Genomic DNA, 22,927 nt, shown 5'->3' on the forward strand with positions numbered 1-22,927 from the left:
CCGCTTCTCTTTAATTCTCTGGAAACACGATTGATCAGATACTATTAGAGGCTTGAGAAAACAACATGAGAAATTGGCATGAGTAAAAATGGATTCTCAAAGGAAACATCTTTTGTCACAATTATTAAATAGATTCAGGAAGGTTCAAGAACCTGAATTTAAAGGTTTTTATAGAATTACATTCTTCCAGCTTCTACTGAAGGCTGTTTTCTAGTCTTGGGCATAGAGGCCTAGATACAAAATGGCTTTAAATGACAATTTCTCTTAGTGAATAACAGAGGCAAACATTAATGGTAATGTTCACGTCAGACAGAAGTCACCAGAACACTTGGGGGTGCTGAAAAGCCCCTTCCCTGTGCCCCTATAACACACCCCCTAAACTCTCCATGTGTGATGAGGGTCCCACCTCCCACGGCCTTGGATGGTGTAGAAAATGGAGCTGCTTCCATGGAGGAGGCACAGCCCCCAGCTGGCCTAGTCTGGTTCAGAGCTGCCCCACCTTATTTGATCTCATAGGTTGAACATCTGAAAGAAGCCAGCCAGACTCCCTTAGGTCAGCTTTGCCCAGACCCTAGAACTAAACCTAGTGTGTTCTGGACAGGAGCAGCTCTCAACGTGGTTAGCACAGTCCAAAAAATGGCCAGAAATGCTTATACAGAAACGCTTTCAGGCCAAATCGCCTGGCTGAGAAGGGCTGTGGGAAGGCTTTGGTGCCACCTAGTGGCCATCGTGCCCAGGAGGGCCAACGACTGCCCTTTTCTTCGCAGAAGACTCCACCCTGATGAACACAGGGAGGCCCTTCACTTCCACGTACTATTCTGCATTTAATTGTTTTATTTCCACAAGGTACTGAAGCAACTGAAATTACAGTTATATAAGACGATGCAAGGGCTAAGGAAAAAAAGTCTAGAAATACTCGAACCGTAAAGAAAAACTGCTGTAGATGAATTTCCTAGAAGCCAAAGCAAAAAGGGAAACATGAGCAGCTTAGTGGTGGTTCTCATTTACAATTAGAGAATCTGGTGACATTGTCTTATTTCATTGTAATTTAAGTTGCCTCAATGCTGTTTCTCAACAGAAACCAAGTTTTTCTTAACAAAGATGTCTAAAATCACTTTCTCCTCACAGACTTAGAGAACAAACTTATGGTTACCAGGGGAAAGGGTTGAGGGGAGGGATAGACTGGGAGTTTGGGATTGACACGTACACACTGCTATATTTTAAATAGATAACCAACAAGAACCTACTGTATAGCATAGGGAACTTTGCTCAACATTTTGTAATAACCTAAATGGGAAAAGAATTTGAAAAAGAATAGATACATGTATATGTATAACTGAATCACTCTGTCGTACACCTGAAACTAACACAATATTGTTAATAAATTCTACTCCAACATAAAATAAGTAAAATAAATAAAAATAAGTAAAATCAGTTTCTCAGAAGAGCATTTTCATAAGGGATTTTCTCTGTAGGGTTTTTCTGGACCAAGTTGGTAGCGTTCCTGCTTGAAGGGTGGAATTTACAAGACCTGGAGGAGTGGACACAGCCTGCCGCTTTGGATGAGCCTCCCTGGACATCTCCAGCCATACTGTAGGAAGAGGGAAATTTGCCTCTGGGCAGAAAGCCTGGAAGCTGGCTTCCTCCAGTCTCTTGAGACCAGATCTGTAAAGTTCGGCAAGCAGAGGGCAAGTGGTGAGGCCCACATCCTCCTGGGAGACGGCAGGCTCCTACCCACGGTTCTAGCCTTGTGGATAGAAAGCCCACATCGACTGGAGCCCCCCTGCACCCTCATCCACCTTCTGCAGTTCCAAAGTCAACTCCAATTGTCTAACACCCCTCCCCACTACCTCCACTGGTTACAGGGGCTTCTAGCACTCTGAAGGCCTTCCAGGTAAGTTATAAATCCCCTCAGCCCACCCTCCACTGAGATTCCTGAAAATTGATAGAAATTCAGTTCCCTGTACCTCTTTTTTCAGTGATCTGAGTGGATTTACTTATTCATTCAACAAGAATTTACTGAGCCCCACTATGTGTCAGGCAGTGGGCTGTTTGTGGCTTTTTTTTTAATTTATAGGAGAGATTTATTTGAAGAAATATTATTGAACATAAAAAAACTACATAAAGTCTTAATTTCCCCTCATAGGCTGGTAAATTTGATATAATGAATAAACAAAAACTTTTAAAATCCAGAATGCACAAAGTACTGCACAGTTTGATCACTAAGTCAAATTAGTTGACAACCAAACCTCACAGAACAGCTTCATGTCAGCCAAGGAGACCTGGGACTGAATAGGAGAGACGCCATCTCATCCTCAGGGAACAAACGAACTACTCCCACCGTGACTAGTTACCTCTTACCTGCAGATTTTTTTTTTTTGAAGATTTTCTATTTTTTAAAAATAATATTTATGGGCTTCCCTGGTGGTGCAGTGGTTGAGAGTCCGCCTGCCGATGCGGGGGACACGGGTTCGTGCCCCGGTCCGGGAGGATCCCACATGCCGTGGAGCAGCTGCACGCGTGGGCCGTGGCCGCTGAGCCTGCGCGTCTGGAGCCTGTGCTCCGCAATGGGAGAGGCCACAACAGTGACAGGCCTGCGTACCGCAAAAAAAAAAAAAAAAAAAAAAATAATATTTATTAACAAATATTTATTGAGTATATATCGTGTACTGCTATAAAGTGAATGGTGTTTTTTTTACATTTATTTATTTTATTTTTGGCTGCACTGGGTCTTTGTTACTGCGCGCGGGCTTTCTTTAGTTGCAGCGAGCGGGGCTACTCTTCGCTGTGGTGCGCAGGCTTCTCATTGCAGTGGCTTCTCTTGTCGTGACTTGCGGGCTCTAGAGCGCAGGCTTCAGTAGTGGCACGCGGGTTTAGTTGCTCCGCGGCATGTGGGATCTTCCCAGACCAGGGGTCGAACCCGTGTCCCCTGCATTGACAGGTGGATTCTTAACCACTGCGCCACCAGGGAAACCCTTACCTGCAGATTTTATAATCCTCCTAAAGGATCTAACACAGTTACATATACGGAGTCTCGACTGTGGCAACAGCTAAGCCTGGCTTCCCATTCTGACTCCACTGCTCACTCTGTGAACCCAGGGCAAGTTATGTCACTTCGCTGCACCTCAGTTTCATCATCTGTAAACTATGGACGACGATACCTACCCTCGAGGGTCACTCTGAGAACTAAGTTATATAATTTGCGCAAAAGTCCCTATATTGCCTGTGACACAGCCAACGTTTCATAGAGGCTGATGGCTCTTTCTCTTCCCTCGGGCTCCGGCAGGCACCAGTCTCCTTCACAGACTCCCTGGTGCGGGGAGGACAGACAGGGTTTAGCTTTAATGCACTCTTTAAAAGCAGCAATTCTCAGCAACCAAGACCGAACACAGCCAAAAATAAAAAAATTTATTTTTTAAAAAATGAGCAATTCCACCATCACCTCTCAGTCGTCTCTGTGGACAGAATTCCACCCGATAGGAAATCATCTTTCCATCATCGCACCCTCCACCTCCCTGGCTTGTCTCTTTCCTCCATTTCAAGGCACTGCCGAGGAAACCAGACCCCGGTGCTTGTTACCACTCAATGCTGCTCCTTCCCCCAGATCCCCAGCTCTGAGCGGCCCTTCCCTAAACACACCCTCGCCCCTCAGCCCCCCACCCAATCCCTCAAGCCTACAAAACCTCCTCCTCTCGGCCATCTCCCCGCCCGTCTCCCCTCCCCTCCTCTCTCCTGGTTTCCAGGCCTGCCCACCCCACCTGGAGCCCAGGGCTGACCGTCTCACTGCTGCCTGTGTAGCATCTGCACCTCTCCCTCTGTCTGTTGCCCCATCTGCCAGGCCCCCAAGCCGAGCCATCCTGCACTTTTGCTATTTCTACCCCGTAACTAGCAGACCGCACTGTGGTCCATCCATCCATGGCTACTCGGCCAACTTTCACCCCACTCCTACAGGCTTCAATTAGGCCAAACTTGTTCCACCTTCCCAAATGCTCCCTAAAATGTGCACTACCCCCAGAAGCTAACCTTGTCTCCTCTGCACCCAGGGCCAGAACCCTCCATTACCCGCTCAGGCCCCCTCCTGACCGCAGAAGGTGTCAGTGAGTCCAACGAGGTCAGAAGCAACAACAGACTGACGAGTATAACAGACCTACTGCCAGATCCTCTGCCCTTGAAAGTGGTCTGAAGACTGAAAATGCAACCGGGCACAACAGAGGAAGCTGGTGTGCACAGCAGGGAGACGACTCACCCTGGGGGCATGCTGAGACTCAGTCCCACTTCCTGCAAAACCAGCCTATGCTGCCCAATGTTAAGTCAATCAGCCCAGGCCAGTGGCTCTGCCACTCTGCTTGGCCAGAAAGGTCATGGCAGTCCGGGCCTGTGTTCACCTCAAGCTGGCTCTGCAGACCTGCAGTGACTCCTTCGCTCCTTTGGTCGGTGTCAGAACTCACAGCCCAGCCCGGGCTTCCAGTATTTCCTGGTCCAGCTGTGCCCCAGCTGGACACCGTGCACTGGATGCCACTGTGGAGGGGACCACGGCCGGGCGCCGGACGGCAGGCTCAGACCTGTGACCCAACCATGTGTGACTGTGACCATCCCCAGGAGCTCTGCCTGGTCACGGCCCTATTCTGGGTCTAAGCCGGCCTTTGCGCTCAGATTAGATAAGCACTAGAGCTTCCAGAGAGGTGTGCCCTGGCCCTCTCTCACACTCAGTCACACCCCTTCCTGCGGGACAGACCTGAATCTTCAACCTCCTGCTACTCGCCCCACAGTGGACGGGTCTGGTCTCCCTGTGCCCCCAAATCCACGTGGCCCACATTAAACTGCTACCACACCCTTACACGCCGGAAAGGACCAGCTCCTTCTCCGGGATTCCTCAGTTCTGTTTAATGGTTTCTTCTCTCTCCTCATTATTCACATTCAAAGACCCAGACTGAAGCACCCAGACAGCTTAGTAGAAAGAAACAGAGTTTTGGGGTCACACGTACCCAGATCTGAATGTCATCACTGAGACTTACTGGCCGTGTGACCCTAATTAATAAACTTCATTTCTCACCCCTGGTTTCCTCATTTGCAAAGTGGAGTGAATCAGAGCTGGGTCTAGGGTAGGTGAGGGACACACTCACCTCAGGGGCATAATTCAAGAGGGCGCCAAAAAACTCAGCCAGCAAGATTAATAATATTTTAAGGAACAAGGCCTTCGTCATAGGGGCATTCCGAGGAATAAATGAGATCAAGAGGCAAAGCCTGGCACACGAGAGGTCATTTCCACCTTTCAAATTAGCAAAAGTTTTAAAATTAATACACACTTTATGTTTACACAAGCCTTTTAGCAGTAACTGGCACAATCTTTTTGGAAAAAAGTGTGGCAATAGATATGTCAGTAGCTGTAAAAATGCTCCTGGCTTGTAATTCAATTTCCAGGAGTCTCTCCCAAGGAAATTACCCAAAACAGAGATAAAAACATGCATCTGTTTCTCACCGTGCACTTTATAATTACAAACCATTGAGGAACAACCTGAATGTATGTATGTGTAGGTGTGTATATATACATACACATATGTAATACATACATAAACACATATATACATACGTAACGTTTACATACATATATATATGCAAATATATCCCTTGACCGTGTAAAACAATGCAGAGAAAAACATCGTAAAGGAGCGTGTCAAACATTTTTCCAAAAGGAAACGCAGATGGTCAACAGGCACATGAAACGATGCTCAACATCGCTAATCCTCAGGGAAACGCAAACCAAAACCACTATGAGATATCACCTCACATCTGTCAGAATGGCTATCATCAAAAAGACTACAAACAACAAATGTTGGCAAAGACGTGGAGAAAAGGGAACCCTCGTACACTGTTGGTGGAAATGTAAACTGGTGCAGCCACTATGGAAAACAATATGGAGGTTTCTCAAAAAACTAAAAGTAGAACTACCCTATGACCCAGAAGTTCCACTCCTGGGTATATATCCAAAGAAAATGAAAACACTAATTCGAAAAGATACATGCGCCCCAAAGTTCATAACAGCATTATTTAAAATTGCCAAGGTATGGAAGCAACCTAAATGTCCATCAACAGATGAATGGATAAAGAAGATGTGAGAGAGAGATATATATATACACACACACACACACACACATACATACATACATACACATACACAGTGGAATACTATTCAGCGATAAAAAAAGATTGGAGCCAGGTCTTCTAATCCCAGCCCCTTCCTTACTAGCTGTGAAACTTCGGACAGTTCTGTAATCTTCTGTGGCTCAGGTTCCTCCTCTGTAAAGTGAGGGCATCCAAACACTCACTTCACCTGGGTATTTGTCCTCAAGGTACAGAAACTGGCTTCATGGACCACTGCAGGACCACAAGAGACCAGACGCCTCTTCCCCATTTCACCTATCATATTATCCTCCAAGACTCTGATATGTCCCTATTCCAAGGAGAGCAGCCCTCAATTATAACTCAATGGAATTTCCCAATGACACACAGGATGATGGTTTTGAGTCAGAATTGGCCGGATTCAAAAGAAAATGAAGAAATATTTTCGCACCCTTGATTTGGTTGCCTGAGAGTTATGCCCACTCTCCAGTGTCTTTGTGTACTGTGTTATCCTCACCTGGGCTATGGCCATACACTCCCAACTGGTCTCCATGGCCCCAACATCTGTCCACTCCTGTCCGTCTACACACGACTGCCAATTTTTAACATGCTTTGCGCATCCTCGTGCTCAAAACCCTCCCGTGGTTCCCTCTTGCCGACCAAGCAAAAGTGCCCTCTCCCCAGACACACTCTCAGGCCTTCACCGTGGTCCTCAGCACCTCTTCCATCTTAGCACTTAATTATTCTACGCTTCACTAACCACACCTGGTGCTTTCCCACCCACGTGCCAAAGCTCAGGTTATTCCTCTCCAACTCTCTACCCATCAGGATCCCACCGTCCACCAAAGGCCAGTGCAAACACCTCCTCCGGGAAGTCAGAGCACCCTTCCCACTGCTGTGATGTGCTGGTACTAGGTTGTCCCTGACTCGGGACGGATCACGTGATACTTAGCCCTGTAGTTGTTTAGATACGAGATTTATCCACCCAGGCAAATTATAAACGAAGTCTTTAGTCTAAGCAGTACCTCGATAAATAAGATTGGAAGGGGTGAGTCCGTGAGAGATGGATTTGTTTGTGGCTGGCCTGTCTGGTGCTCCTTTGATGATAAATCCCCATCTTCACATTCCCAAGTCAAGGCCCCTGACCCCGATCAGGCCGCTCACTTCATAATTAATCAATCCACAGTCCTGGAGGGTTGAGGGGGGGAAATTGTGCGCAGGGAGGAAAACTCATGAGGCCGTGACCGAGCAAGGCTGCAATTACCCTGACCTCAGCCACTTACTGTATTTTTTGGCTTTAATGCCATCTGCCTCCATGCTTCCAGTCTGAAAACGCCTGACTTTACTAGTCTATTTATACGGAACTTTTTCTCCCTGTTTCCTCCCTCACCTCTTTTTAAACTTTAATTCTTTTTTCTGGGTCTTTAATTCCCCCCATTACATATTTCTGAGTCACCTATCCACTCCCACATTTGGATGCAGACGCACCCTGGTTTAGACCAAGGGTGAAACAGGACTGTTACTCTGATCTCCAAAATGTTTGTCTTTGCAAACATTTGGAACTAAACATTGAGGGCACTTGCTCACAGAACCTTTTTCCAACCTAGAATTTACCCACTTTTCCCCACAGACATCCTATGTGTACACAGCTATTTTTAAACTTTACACCCACAAAACTCTTGGCAAAATCACAAACTAAATGGATTCCAAACCCAACTGGCTTAAATCCACATGTTTGAAGAAGAACATTGAAATGGCATGAACGTACTTATTTGCTCTCTTTACTGTTTGTCAGGATAGAATTAGAGCCTTTTAAGGTACGGCAGGGAGTTTAGGTACCTGACCTGCTTCTTTGCCTTGGACTGAAAATCATTTCCATTACCACTTTCCAAAATGTCCCTCGGGGCTGGCCTCCTGGACCTCCAAAGCCACACATACAACATAAAACAGCAATGGGTCCCTTCAGAATCGTCTAGGCTCCAAGAATCTCTCTGAGCTGCAGGTGCTCCCTGGAGCTGCGGTGCCCAAATTCTGTCGCTTGCTTGGCATTTTCACCATATCCATGTATTGACTGTGATTATTTACTTATTTTTAAAATCAGATGGAAAGCCAGCAGACTCTCCAACGTCAGGTTGCAGAAAAATGCAGTGCAATAACCCACAACATGAGGCCAGAGGATGATGGGGGTAGGGGTAGGGCAGCTGGCCTGTTGCAAGGATGCTGCTACCTCTCTGTGCTCAAAGCTCCGGTCTTTCCCCTCAGCACATCTACGGCTTTGAGGCTGTTCAAAAGCATACGGTGAAAATGCTCCTTGCAACAAGACAGACACTGCAGGAGCCGGCAGTGTGTCCATAACCCAGGAGGGGGAAAAAAAAGAGGAGCAGGTGATGGAATCTCTGCACTGGATCGTGTCACCATCCCCTCCTAAAGCTCACAGCAGCTTCCCATTGCCTTTGGAACAAAAAGTCCAATTGCCTGTCCCCAGGCCAAAAACCCTTGCATGGTCTAGCCCCTCCATCTCTATCCAGCCTCATCTCCCATCCCCTCTCTGCCTCACTCACTATGCTTCGATCCCACCCGACTTCTTGGGGCTGGTCCATGGTGGTGGCCATCGTGGCCAGTGGAGCCAAACTCTGGACCTGAGTGTGACAGGCACTGTGCCCCAGGCAGGGTCACAGAAGGCCTCATAGCTGCCCATTCCTCTGTCCCCAAACCTTCCTGTTACAATATCAAGACATAAAAATGACCAGAAATAGATCCAAACCTTGAGTGGCTCATAGTCAACCAATAGAAACAAGCCTTTAAACGTACACTTGCCCTACAATACGGTCATGGCAACGATACAAATAAGAGCCATCCTGTGTTGTCCAGAGGCGGGGGCGGGGTGGAGAGAGACAGTGAACTATTTCTGGGGAACCAGGAAAAGCTTTCTGGAGGAGGTGAATGCTTCTGCAGGTCTGGGAAGATGAGTGATGCCAGAGAAAAGGGATACAGAATAGCTTTGGTGAAATTGGAGAAGTTGGAGAACATGAAGGGAAGAAATGCTGAAATGAGCTCTCATTTTGAAAAAAGAATCTCTAGTAAAAGAAATCACCTCGGGGTTCCCTGGTGGCGCAATGGTTGAGAGTCTGCCTGCTGATGCAGGGGACACGGGTTCGTGCCCCGGCCTGGGAAGATCCCACATGCTGCGGAGTGGCTGGGCCCGTGAGCCATGGCCGCTGAGCCTGCGCGTCCAGAGCCTGTGTTCCGCAACGGGAGAGGCCACAACAGTGAGAGGCCCGTGTACCGCATTAAAAAAAAAGAAAGAAATCGCCTCAACATCATTTTCAGATATTGGCCAAACCTACCTCAGCTGTTGACCTCAGGGTAGAACGATGGTGGAGGTCTCTGTAGCTCTAGGAAAATGAATGCAAAGAGAAATAAGGCATGAATTTAACCTTCCTTGGAGAGTCTTTTAAAAAGAGCAGGCTACCCAAAGTAGCACCTGCATCAGAGGGAGACCAGCACAATATGTATTCACTTGATAATGGACATAATTTCTTGGCTGTAGATCAAATTTATGATGAGGTTGAGTTGTATTTTTATGTGCTGAATGCATGCTTGAGAGTACATCAGGTCCTTCTGGAAACCTGCCCATTATTGCATATGGGACTGAGCATCATTTTACCAGTTGAAACCACTCTAGCTTTATTGCTGTTACTTTGCTTTTATGAAATACTGTTGCTCCCACCTACCCTTCATTTACCACTACGCCCTTAGTCAGCAAAGAAACCACCGGGCTTCAAGGTACCTACTAAAAACTACATTCCATGTTAATAATGATAAAATAAAGAGCTGACATTTATGAGAATTCAGTGTGCCAGGCCTTGTGCTAAGTATTTTATATACATGATCTCATTTCATCTTAAATGTGTGAGGTTGTAGTTTTCACCATTATACACACGAGGAAACAAAGAGATGATAAGAAATCCGATGTTGAAAACAAACTATGGTTACCAAGGGGGAAGGAAGGGGGAGGGATAACTTGGGAGATAAGGACTGACATATACACACTACTATATATAAAATAGATAACAAATAAGGACCTACTGTATAGCACAGGGAACTCTACTCAATACTCTGTAATGACCTATATGGAAAAAGAATCTAAACGACAGTGGATATATGTATATGTATAACTGGTTCACTTTGCTGTACACCTGAAACTAACACAACATTGTAAATCAGCTCTACTCCAATAAACATTAATTTAAAAAAAGAAATGATCATGATCACACAACTAGCAGATAGCAGACACTCATCACATATTCGTTCTTCCTTTTAAATACATATATTTAGTATTGTTAGGTTGTATCAGAACATGTAAGTCATATATAACAGGAACTCTCCCCTAAAGAGTTTACAACACAGCGGGTAAAGTAAAACCACACACAAATATCTAGAAGGAAGAGTGTGGTGTGTGACAAGTGTTATGAGCACTGTTTTCTTGTAGAAAAGTGAGGAATCACTCCAGTGAAAGCAAATGACAAACGATCTGGGTTTTGAAGAGGAGTAAAATTTTAAGAATAAAATGTGAGAACGTCCTTCCAAGCAGAAACATTTCTTAAGAAGAGCTCCCCCCAAACAGGAATAATTAAACCAGCAACATCTAGTATAACATATTTTATTATTATTTTATCATCATTTATGGTTTTGTTAAGAAAATATTAATGTATTGTATTTACTTATTTGCATATGTAATTGTAAGCACAATTCACAAGCCTGTTCTTCTCAGACCCACACCTTAATGAACCTGATGGTCAAAGTCTGGTAGGTGTAGCACATAGCTGTTTGGGACTAAATTCAAGTTTCAGAAGTTATAAGCACATTCTATTAAAATTCTATGGCTATGGCTTAATTATGGTCATTATCAAGACCAACAATAGCAAAAACTGTCTCCTTTTAAATAGGGAAGGTCCTGCTTGGATCATATGGCAGCAGGAGTTCGCCTGGTTAAGAGTCTGACTGCCTTTGGAAGGTGGTCAGCAGTATCCATATATAACATATGAAAGATCTGGTTCTATGAAAGTCAAATATGCAAAACGGCAAGTCCATCCATGATCAGTCAGCACACCTAGGGCCACAGAGACCCACCTGCAGTGTCTTTGTTGCACTTGTAGTTTGACAGGGGACCAGCTTCTTCCCTCTGCAACCAGGGGGACCTGGGCAAGGGGATGAGCCTCTGCCTTCCCTCTACCTCCAATCAAGAGCTGAACTCTTCCCACCACTTTGATGTTTGGAGCAAAAGGAAAGAAGAAAGGAAAATATCTAGAGGGTAAGAAAAGGAGGTACAGTGGTTAGACTTCACCTTCCAATGCAGGGGGTGCGCGTTCGATCCCTGATAGGGGAAATAAGATCCCACGTGCCTCACGGCCAAAAAAAAACCAAAACATGAAACAGAAGCAAGAACTTTCCGGAGGTTAAGAATCTACCTGCCAATGCAGGGGACACGGGTTTGACCACTGGTCCAGGAAGATCCCACATGCCGCGGAGCAACAAAGCCCGCAAGTCTCAACTACTGAGCCTGCGCGCCACAACTACTGAAGCCCACGTGCCCTAGAGCCCGTGCGCCGCAACTACTGAGCCCACGCACTGCAACTACTGAAGCCTGCGCACCTAGAGCCCGTGCACCGCAATGAAGAGTAGCCCCCGCACGCCGCAGCAATGAAGACCCAGCACAGCCAAAGAAAACAGAAGCAATATTGTAACAAATTCAATAAAGACTTTAAAAAAAAATGGTCCACATCAAAAAAATCTTTAAAAAGAAAAGGAGCAAGAAAGAAGGAAGAAATCAAAAGCTCCCCAAGAGCTCCTGGCTGCTGTGGTCCCAGAGACGGGACGGAAGCCTTGGTGGGTATCCAGTGCTCCTGGGACACCCTGACTCAATCCTGTGACTTCAGTACCGTTAAAGCACTTGGCACCTCTTTGATTTAAGAGGAAAATTTACGGGCTTCCCTGGTGGCGCAGTGGTTGAGAGTCTGCCTGCCGATGCAGGGGACACGGGCTCATGCCCCGGTCCGGGAAGATCCCACATGCCGTGGAGCGGCTGGGCCCGTGAGCCATGGCCGCTGAGCCTGCGCGTCCGGAGCCTGTGCTCCGCAACGGGAGAGGCCGCAACAGTGAGAGGCCCGCGTACCGCAAAAAAAAAAAAGAGGAAAATTTACATCTCCTCATTTCCCCATGGAGGACACGAAGGACAGGGGTTTTAAAATTCTTATCAAAAATAAGGACAACCAGGCACAGAAAGGAATAATAAGGTATGAACATCAGACAGTTGACAAAAGTCAGATCTGTGACATTTTCAACGAGGTCAAAGAATGTCATGAAATTTCCAAAACAAAATTAATATTAATTTTCTCTCTTTGTGAAATTATAATGTTACCTCTGGAAGGAGGGAGTGGGGTAGAGGCTGGGAGGATGTAGTTGAGCCCAGGGGTCATCGGAACAAATGAAGCAACGAGGATGAGGCGCCTGGAGCACGCAGGCAAATGGGTCCCCTGGCTCCACGTGTGGATTTCACCCTGGGATGAGGGCCATCTGCACAGTCTAAGCTTGTCACAGAGGTCCCTCAAGTCGTCAGAGTTTGTCCAGCGTTTCCCTAGCTGAGTACAATCAAGTTGGGAATGCGAGTGTTTGATTTTTATATAACAAATATAGGGTCTTCAAAGCAAGCACCCTGCCTGTCTGGATTTTTGTCTGTTCATTTAATTATACTGTCTGAGATTCCTTCCTGCATCACATCACCTCTAGACAGCATAAAGATGGCACCGTAGTTGAGACCATTCTGCTGAATTGCAAATGTCTTCCACGGCTCTGGGCAGCTCACTCCCCCACCACAGATCTCCAGCAGAGCCCCGTAAATCAGCATGTTCTAAACAGCTGAACCAGAAATAACCAAAGAGGATATTTAGACCAAATGGAGTGGGAGGCCAGGATGAAAGATTTAAACATAAGGAAAAACGTATGATGAAAGAATGAAGAGAGATGAATTAAGCAGAGCCCGTTTTTATATTACATGGAAAAAAGTGATATCTTTGCAAAAAGTCTTGCTAAAATCATGCCTGATACTAATTTTTTAATTCTTCCACCCCTGTCCCATCAAATTAGTGTCTTCAGGGTCACTATAGCATTAGCCTAATTAGAGCCAGTGACAGAGCCAGTGTCCAGTGACAACCTACAGAATTGGAGAAAATATTTGCAAATCATATATCTGATAAGGGCTTAATACCCAAAATATATAAAGAACTCATACAGCTCAATTAAAAAACAAATAATTCAATTAAAAATCGCCAAAGAACCTGACACTTTTTCAAAGAGGATATACAAATGGCCAACAGGTACATGAAAAGGTGCTCAACATCACTAATCTTTATGGAGACACAAATCAAAACAAGGAGATATTACAGCACGACTGTTAGAATGGCTATTAGCAAGAAGACAAGAGACAACAAATGCTGGTGAGGATATAGAGAAGACAGAACTCTAGTGCACTGCCTGTAGGGACTGTAAATCGGTACAGCCACTATGGAAAGCAGCGTGGAGATTCCTTAAAAAATTAGAACTACGATATGATCCAGCAACTCTACCTCCAGGTATATATGCAAAGGAAATGAAATCACTATGTCACAGAGATACCTGCACCCCCATTTTCATGGTAGCATTATTTACAATAGCCAAGACATGGAAATAACCTAAGTGTCCATAGACAGAGGGGTGGATAGAGAAGACGTGGTGTGTATAACAGAATACTATCCATCATTTGCAACAACAGGAATGGAAATTTAGGGCATTGTGCTACGTGAAATAAGTCAGATAGAGAAAGACAAATACTGTATGATTTCACTCATAAAATCTGAAAAACAAACAAAAAAAATTTTTTAACTCACAAAAATAGAGGTCAGATTTGTGGTTACCAGAGTGGGAAGCGAAGGATGGGGGAATTGGATGAAGGGTGATCCAAAGGTACAAACTTCCAGGTATAAGATGAATCAGTGCTGGGAACGTAATGTACAACATGATGACTCTAGTGAACTCTGCTATACAGTATATTTGAAAGTTGCCAAGAGTAAATCCTGAAAGTTCTTATCACAAGGGGAAGAAAACTGATTATTTTTTGTACCTGAATGAGAGATGGATGTTAACTAAAGCTATCATGGTAATCATTTCACAATATATGTATGTCAAGCCATTATGCTGTACACCTTAAACTTATACAGAGCTGTATATCAATTATATCTCAATAGAACTGGGGGGGAAAGTACCTCCAAAAAGTAAATAAAAAATAAAATAGTCACTCCCTTGCAGCCTGGGGTAGTCATGTGACCCATTTTTGGCCAGTGAGGTATAAGCAGAGGTCTACTTACGTGGGATTTCTAGGGAAGCTATTATTTTGTTGATGAAAAAGGACAGACTCAACTGGCCCATCACTTTTTTATTTTAACAGATTTTTTTTTTAGAGAGAAATTCTAGGTTCACAGCAAAGTTGAACAGAAAGCAACAGAGTTCCCATAAGCTCCCTACCCTCACACATGAACACCTTCCCTACTATTAACACCCCTGCCCTAAAGGGGTTATGTTTGTTACAGTTGATGAACATACACTGACACATCGTTATCACCCAAAGTCTATAGTTTACATTAGAATTCATTCTCGGTGTTATACATTCTATGGATTTTGACAAATACATAATGAGATGTATCCACCATTATAGTATCATACAGAGTAGTTTCACTTCCCTAAAAATCCTCTGTGCTCTGCCTGTTCATCCCTCCTTCCCCTCTATCCCCTGGCAATCACTGACCTTTTTACTGTCTTCATAGTTTTGCCTTTTCCAGAACCTCATAGAGTTGGAATCATACAGTAGGTAGCCTTTTCAGATTGGCTTATTTCACTTAGTCATATACAGGTAAGATTCCTCCATGTCTTTTCATGGCTTGATAGTTCTTTTCTTTTTAGAGCTGAATAATATTCCATTAACTGGATGTACCATAGTTTATCCATTCACTTACGGAAGGACATCTTGGTTGCTTCCGACTGGCAATTACGAACAAAGCTGCCATAAAACTCTCTGTGCAGGTTTTTGTCTGGACAAAAGTTTTCAGGTCTTTTGGGTAAAAAGCAAGGATCGCGAAGCCTAGATTGTGGCCCATCACATCTGCACTTTGCCTAGTGCCCTTCTTCCTGCCTGCAACTCAGGGGCAATGATGGAAGGAAGGGCAGCCATCCTGCCAATCCGAGCAGAGGTGCTCCAGGATAAGGAAGGAGCTGGAAGCTAGGGGGGACCTGGGTGCACAGTAGCTTCATTAAGTAGCTACACCAGCCCTGAATAATCCACACAACTCTTCTGTTACATGAGGAAAAACTGATCCTATTTTTGTTAAACTACTGTTCAGCCAAACACAGTCCTAACTGGTACAGAAGCCTTCGTGTTCCTGAAATCACTTGGAATGGGAAGCTTATGGATGATAGACTTGGTTCATAAAATACTGTCATCCTGGAAACAACTGTGCAGCTTCCTTTTTTTTTTTTTTTCTTGATTTAAATTCCATCTAAATCTCGCATCTCTTGCCTTTGTTTAAAATAGGCTTTTCCCCCTCAGAGTGAACCTCAATGAACAGAGAAAGTGCATCGCCAGTGTTGGAGGTGGGAGAGGAGAGGGGAGTGGGACCCTCTTCCTTCTTCATTAGATACCCAGTTGGGAGCGTGAAAACACCATCTGCAATTCAGTACCTGCTGGGCAGAGGATGTGCGTTCTGAGGAGAGAATCCATTTGCTTTTATGCGACAGGGTTTTTTTCATTCCCTGTGAAAGTCCTATTATAAAAACAATTTGTCTCATTAAAGGATTCTGTTCTGCAAAAGAATGAATTCTCTGCACAGCTGCTCTTCCTTAGAAAAGGCCTAAGTACTGGAGGGAGGGTGATTCTGACACTTCTGCAGAATCTGCTTCTGGAGCCAGAAACAGCCCGGCCAAGGCAGAAGTCCACCCCGGGCTGGAGGCAAGACAAGGTCTCCGATCCCATCAGCGCTGCTCTGTGGTCCAGAGGCCACAGTGGCAAAATCCAAGGGAAGGAAAAGGTCTGAGGCCAGCTGGCTCATGTCAGGGAACGATTCTCTAAAACCCCAACCCTTTATCGTGTTCAGCAACTCTGAATTAAAATGGGCCCTTTTCAATATCTTTATTGTGTGGAGGTGGGTAATTTGATCGGGGAAGTCCCATTATAAAATATAGACGTATCGCTTCTCGACCTTTTGGCTAAGATCAAGTGTAGTATCTGTTCTTATCAGTTTAAAATCTGATATGTTCTCTACCCGAGAACAACGAATTAAACGGATTTTTGGAGCAAGGAGTTGGAGTGAGAGCTTGCTTCGTCCACTCCACGCATCGACCTGGTATTGCAGTATTTCCAGGACTGGTGCACCCCTCCAGAGGAAATAACTGAACTTTACAAAGTAACAGAATGGTGATTACTAATCCACACACCTTATCAAGATAGTGACTGCTGTGTTCACCTCTGGAAGAGACCAGAGTGTAGAGCAGGGGTGGTCATACCGCAGCCCTATGTCTATGTGCTTCTATTCAGTCCCAGATGTAGCCCCTGAAGCAAGCATTAGGAAAAAGACATTAGGAATTGTATTAATATAAACCGTGTCTTTGGGAAGATCTAGCAAAATGATTTAAGCACAGTAGGCATTCCATAAGTGTTTGTAAAATGAATGACCTAAACTTACATTAAAGCATATTGGTTATAAAAAAAATAATTAATAAATAAAATATAGACGTGAGACAGATTATTTTTCTAATACATCATTATGCTTTGCCAAACTACTCTTCTGCTGGGTAGTAGGCTCCTTTAAAGGACATTTTAATCCCATTTAACACCTTTTCAATCACTGAATTATTAACATAGTCTCATCTCGGTTACCCAAGCCTTAGCCTTGTCCATTTGTAAATCTCAGTCCCATATTTGACTCACGTCCTTCCCCAGCACCCCACGCTCGGCTCCTGGCTCCAGTGACTAGGACTCAGTGGTGTGCTGGGAGAGGTGAGACACCCTAACGCCCTTCTCAACTTGGAAGGGAGGGGAAGCATGGATTTGTAGCTTCTGCTGACTCTTGTGCTGTAAATAGTCCCACCAGGTGGATTTCAAGCTGCCAAGGTGGCGTCAGTGAACGTGGCGCTGTCACAAGCTGATGGCCCCCGTGCAGCACTGCGTGGACAGAGGGATGAGCCTGGCCCACTTGTCCATTCCCTTTTCCTGGGCCTGCTCTTCTGGTCTTGAGGCAGGAGATAGATAGGCTCCAGGCTGAGGAGCTGGACTTTGTCCCCTGTGGACAGATACTCCAAAATAGCGGGAGCCAGAGAAGCTGAGCCCTGCCCAGAAAAGAGACAGAGACCACACATTTCTCACTCTCGAGGGGACCTTCCTGACTACACATACGCAGAGAGGCTCCTGGGAGGTCAAAAAAGGAGTGATGCCAACCTACCCATAGGCCTCTTTGCTGAAATCCATCTGGGCTAAGAGATGCACGCACACACATGGGAGGACCCGGAGATAACCAAATACGGACTCAGAGCCAGGCAAAGCAAGATGATTGGCCAAAGGAAACGCAGAAGAAATGCCCCATATAAGTGATTCAAACCACCACGAGAGCGAGACTGTCTCTCTGCACCCGCGCGTGTGCGCCTATTCACACCTACTCTTTCTCCTCCTACTAAACACTTTACTTGTTTCACTAATTTCCGTCTCTTTGTGGAAATTTATTTCTACAAAGCTGATGGGCCAGGGCCTTGTCACTGGCCACTGGCCCCTGGTGGTCTAGTGGCTAGGATTCAACGCTCTCACTGCTGCTACCTGACTTCAATCTCTGCCCGGGGAACTGAAATCCTGCTTCAAGCCACTGCAGGCCGAGGCCGCCAGAGATCAGTATCAGAGCAGGGAGAAAGGTAGGAAAGACAAGGACCTTTCCAACCTCAGCAATATCACGGTAGCAGCACTGAGGTCACTACCCCCCTTTTATTGGTCATTATCACCAATCTAACTTGTGGTCCCCAAGCCCTGCTGGCAGAGAACAAACAGATCCCTAGGCACCTCCCTCAACCACTCACAGTGACCCTGTGGCCTGGCTGCACCTAACTTGTGACTTCATACCATCAGGCATGTCCCTTTGGCCCACTCTGCAGCCTGGCAAGCCTACAGACTCCAGTGCTGTCTGGCCTCCTGGGCTCAAGCACCTGGGCAGATTACGCCTTCTATTTGTTCTAAAATGGGGACCTCAAGGGAGTAACAGGGGCTCCCTCCAGGGCTCCTCCCTCTGTTCACACAGGCCAGACCTGGTCAGCAAACACTGTGGAAGAGCAGACATCCAGCCAGGATACAGGAGGACACCCTCTCCCATGCACCTGCCCCAACTACCCGCTCCTTCTCCAGCCTGGCTCAACACTCCCCAGAAAAGGTCACCTCTCACTCTCTCCCGTCAACCTTCTTTTGTATTGGGAGGATGGATATTCGCAGCAAGTCCAGGGGGAGCTGCCTTGTCTGTTAGTGGGCTGCTTTCAGGACTTGGAACATGAAGTCCTTAGAGCCCTCGTGGGCTATCACCAGAATTTGGGAAAAACAAAGCATGTAATTATTATTAATGTCCCTTGGAACGTTCTTTACAGCACACTAAAGGCTTTCGTGTACATTATCTCATTTGATCCTCACAACCAGTGGTCTTTAAACTGGGGTACATGTATCACTGGGGGTCTCCGAAGCCTCTCCAAGAGGAACACTGTGCCTGGATGGTCTTGAGGGAATCAATTGTTAGTGCTCAGCTTTCCTCTCCCACAACTGATCTGTTGAACACGCCCTTTGGCGGAGCTATTACGAGGGTCCCCTTTCCCATGTCTCCTTCTCCTCCTTTACAAGAGAAAGTAATGCCTCTCACTCATCCCAAACCTTATACTTAATTTTTATTATAGATCACCACGTGCCTTTCAGCGTATAACTCAGAAGGAGTCCAAAAGAACCGATCAATCTTGCAGTTATAAAATGCCTTCTGTTTCCATCAACTTATTTTTGTGAGCGAGATTACCAAACACCTCAACCCACACACATGAAAATTAGAATGCAACTGAAGCTAAACCCTACCCCATTTAGCAATAATATTCTTCCACAACATGTCTTAATAACATTAAGAAATATATTTTCAGTAAAATCTGATTTATTTCATTATTTACCAAACTGTGTACTGTATGTTGTTTTGGTCAGTTGTGTTCTAACCAATAAATCATAACAATAACAATTCAAAAGAAATGTTTATAATGGGCCTATGGTCACAGGAGATAAATTTTTTATATTTCAACTTACAGTCATATTTTTTGCTTCAGGGATGTACGTGAGGCTCATGGAGCACACGCTCAACTGCCTGCCTTACAGCCATGTCTGCTCCCCTGTGTGTCATAAGTAGAGCTTCCCTTCCACAGTAGACTCTCACTTTCCCAGACAACTTGCAGCTAAGTCATAGGCATATGACTAAGTCTGGCCAAAGAGAAATGAGGGAAGTTTGCCACGGGGTTCTGGAATAGATTTTTCTCCCTGATAAAAAGAGTGCCATTTCCCTTCCTGCATTTGGATGGGTAAGAGGATGTGAAGCCTGGAGCCACTGCAGCCATCATATAACTTTGAGGGAAAGCCAAGAGAACTGAAGCAAAGGCAAGCAGAGACCTGACATTATTCACCTTCTAAACCAATGCTGGAAACACCTTCCTCCAGATTCCCCATTATAATAAAAGACCAAAGCCTTGATGTTTATGTTATTTTTAGTCAGGAATTCTATTGTTTTCAGCCCAAACAAATTCTGATATTGTCTCTACTCTATGCTAAGGGCTTGGGGTTTTTGGCACCTTGGGAGCCAGCAGAAGATTTTAAGAGTTTTAGCGGCAGAGTGACCTGTCTTTGAGAGCCATTTGGAGAATTGGAGGAGAATGAAGGCAGGGGACCAGTTACAATCACTAGTCATGATAACTCCTACATTCACATACAGAGTTTTCACTGAAATTTATTGTGTTCTCTAACATGAGTGCTCAATTTTAACATTTGTATTAGTTAAACAACAGAGCAAGCTACTCAGCCAAATACTGCAGTCCACAGGTGAGTGGTCTGGGGGAAGTGAAGAGGGGACATGGGGCAACTCTGTAGCCCACAGCATGTGGTTTGCAAGGTTGCTCCATTCTTTGACTTTTCCCAGGTGGTGGGAAGAGAAAAGGGAGAAGCCAGAGCAAACATCATTTAGTAGAAACCCGGAAGTTGCACACATCACTCCCACTCACATCCTATTGGCCCAAATTCAGTCACATGGCCATACACAGCTGCAAAGGAGGCTGGGAACTGTAGTTTAGAGCTGGAGGCCATGTGCCTGGCTAAAACTCACAGAGCTCCATTACTAAAAGGAAGAAGGGAAAATGGCTATCAGAAGGCATTTGGTTTCAAAAGTATCCACAGTATAATTTAAGGTGTTTGGGATTGGGCATCAGATTTCCTTAAAATTAGTCAATTATTTTAGGAGTAGAACAGGTGATATAAGACTCTGAGAGGTACATATTTGAAATAATTCTCATTTCATTGAATAAATATAATCATAGATTCAATGACATACAGATTGAATTGGCCTCTGAATGTAGAGCAGGTGTCAGGAAGGAAAAAGAAGAAAAAAACAGTCTGGTGCAGGGTCGGCACCCGCAATAACCAGCAGAGGGGGACAAGGAATGTGAGCAGATCCACATACGATGATGCTCTCAATTTCTATCAAACCACGGTGACATAAAAAAGAAATGCCAGGAAAAGATATTCGCAAAATATAACTGAATTCAAAAATGGTGCCCGTGGGACTTCCCTGGTGGTCCAGCAGTTAAGACTTCACGCTCCCGATGCAGGGGGGGCCCGGGTTCAATCCCTGGTCAGGGAACTAGATCCTGCATGCTGCACCTAAGACCCAGTGCAGCCAAATAAATTAATTAATTTTTTAAAAACATGGTGCCTGTAGGTGTAAGAGACCCTATGGTGGGCACATTCCTCCACCAGGCATCTGACTCACCGAGCATTCACTGATATCTGAAATGGATGGTCATTTGCCTGTGGCTTTAAAAATGGAAAAGAAGAAGAATATTTGAGCAGGAAATCCAGGCACAGCAATGACAGCTTGCTAAAGAGCTACTGCTTTACTTTCTATTCTCCCAGCTGCAAGAAATCATCAGCACATCAAGGAAAAACATCGAAAGAGCTGACGAGTTGTCTTGTAAGAGCAAAAAAAACCCACCATCTTTCCTGGCACAAATCAGCGCTCCACAGTGAAGCTTCAAGTCTGCTCGTGTCCGAGTTTTAAGTAAAGGATGTAATTTAACAGAAGAAGCAATCCCAGTGCTATTAAACCCAATTTAATATTTATTTATACCCAAAGGAGCAGGGACACTAAGTAGTTTCCTCTCCTTGAGAGGATATATTTGTAAGAGTGTTTTGTAAATTATAAATCATCATGCGAATGCTATAGAGATGTATGCATACACCCCACATATATATGAATGTGTATTAATACTCCCCAGGAGCACCGAGAAGTTTCCTCCACTTGAAGGGTCTCTGAGATATTATATATAATGATGCTTTATAAATGCTGAAGCACAACACACATGTAAGAAGCTGGTAGTATTTTATTTGATTTTTTTAAATCAAGGCAGGCAGTATATCCTACATGGGGCCTCCGCACCCAGACCTACCCATCAGAGGCATCAGGCAAGAAAGTGACAGACAGACGTAGCAACAGAGCCAACGCCCACACAGCAAGGACTCTGAGAACCTTACGGAAGCCACAGTCTTCTGCCATTTTGATAAATAAGACTCTTAAATCCAACCTAAGCAGCTATGATTTGTTCCTTTTTCGTGCTCTGACAGGCTGAAGGAAAGGATAATAAGGCTTTCTTTCCTTCTCTGTTTAATGAGGTATTACATTTACCCCCAAATTTAAATGAACAATTAATAAAACATCTAGCATCTTGCAGACTGCTGGAGATCAAAGGCAAATTGAAAAATCCAAGATAATCATGTTTAGCAACATACTGTCTATTATCTTCCTTTCCATGTACAGACCAGGGGCTCCCTCCCCCACCACCAAAGCTGTGAGTGAAATAAAAAGAGAAGGAAGCAAGTCTAGAAGATATGTAATAAGGCACTTAAAGCAGACTGTCACCAGAAGTGACAGAGATAGAGATGAAAAAAGGAGTGTAGGTTCAAAGCATCACCATAAACAGTCTTTTACACAAAAACAATTACAATAAAAATCTCCAAGTAACAAAAAAAGACATCAACCCCAGCCAGCAGTCCATTCCTCTGAAGCAACATTAAAGACAATCAAATTCAGGTGCAACCAAGACTATGAATCATCCCTTGGAGTTGCCCTGACAGCACTTGCCCCGAACTCTATCACACTTTACTGCTGCACACTCTATTTTCAAGGACTCCACAAAGGCAGCTTGCCTTGGGAGGCTCACTGAAGCCAGCTGGCCCTTCACGTTGCCTGACTACACACGGCCAAATCGCCACACAGTCTGGCCTCCTCGGCCTTCCATTTGGGATCATCAAGAAGACCCTGCCTTCAACATCTAAATGTTTGACTTTCATCCAATCTAAACTCTCACACTATACCCTGGGACTCCTAAACCCTTCCCAGAGCTGATTTGGCCTTTGAGTCATACTTGGAGCTTGGACCAGCAGTTCAAAGCCACAACCATTCAG

The 22,927-nt window shown here is 45.0% G+C and overlaps 1 long non-coding RNA gene and 1 other non-coding gene across 2 annotated transcripts in view; one reads left to right on the forward strand and one right to left on the reverse strand.

Moving 5' to 3' along the window:
* LOC114888020 overlaps positions 1–22,927 on the reverse strand; it is an 82,885-nt gene that overhangs the window by 40,515 nt on the left and 19,443 nt on the right. The gene's annotated exons all lie outside the window — the stretch shown is intronic.
* Positions 16,394–16,584, forward strand: LOC114888471. Its single transcript, XR_003791804.1, has one exon. It is a non-coding gene; the product is annotated as a U2 spliceosomal RNA (small nuclear RNA).

Source organism: Monodon monoceros, unplaced genomic scaffold (assembly GCF_005190385.1).
Source record: "Monodon monoceros isolate NGI ecotype Baffin Bay Population unplaced genomic scaffold, NGI_Narwhal_1 Super_Scaffold_8, whole genome shotgun sequence".
Lineage (NCBI taxonomy): Eukaryota > Metazoa > Chordata > Mammalia > Artiodactyla > Monodontidae > Monodon > Monodon monoceros.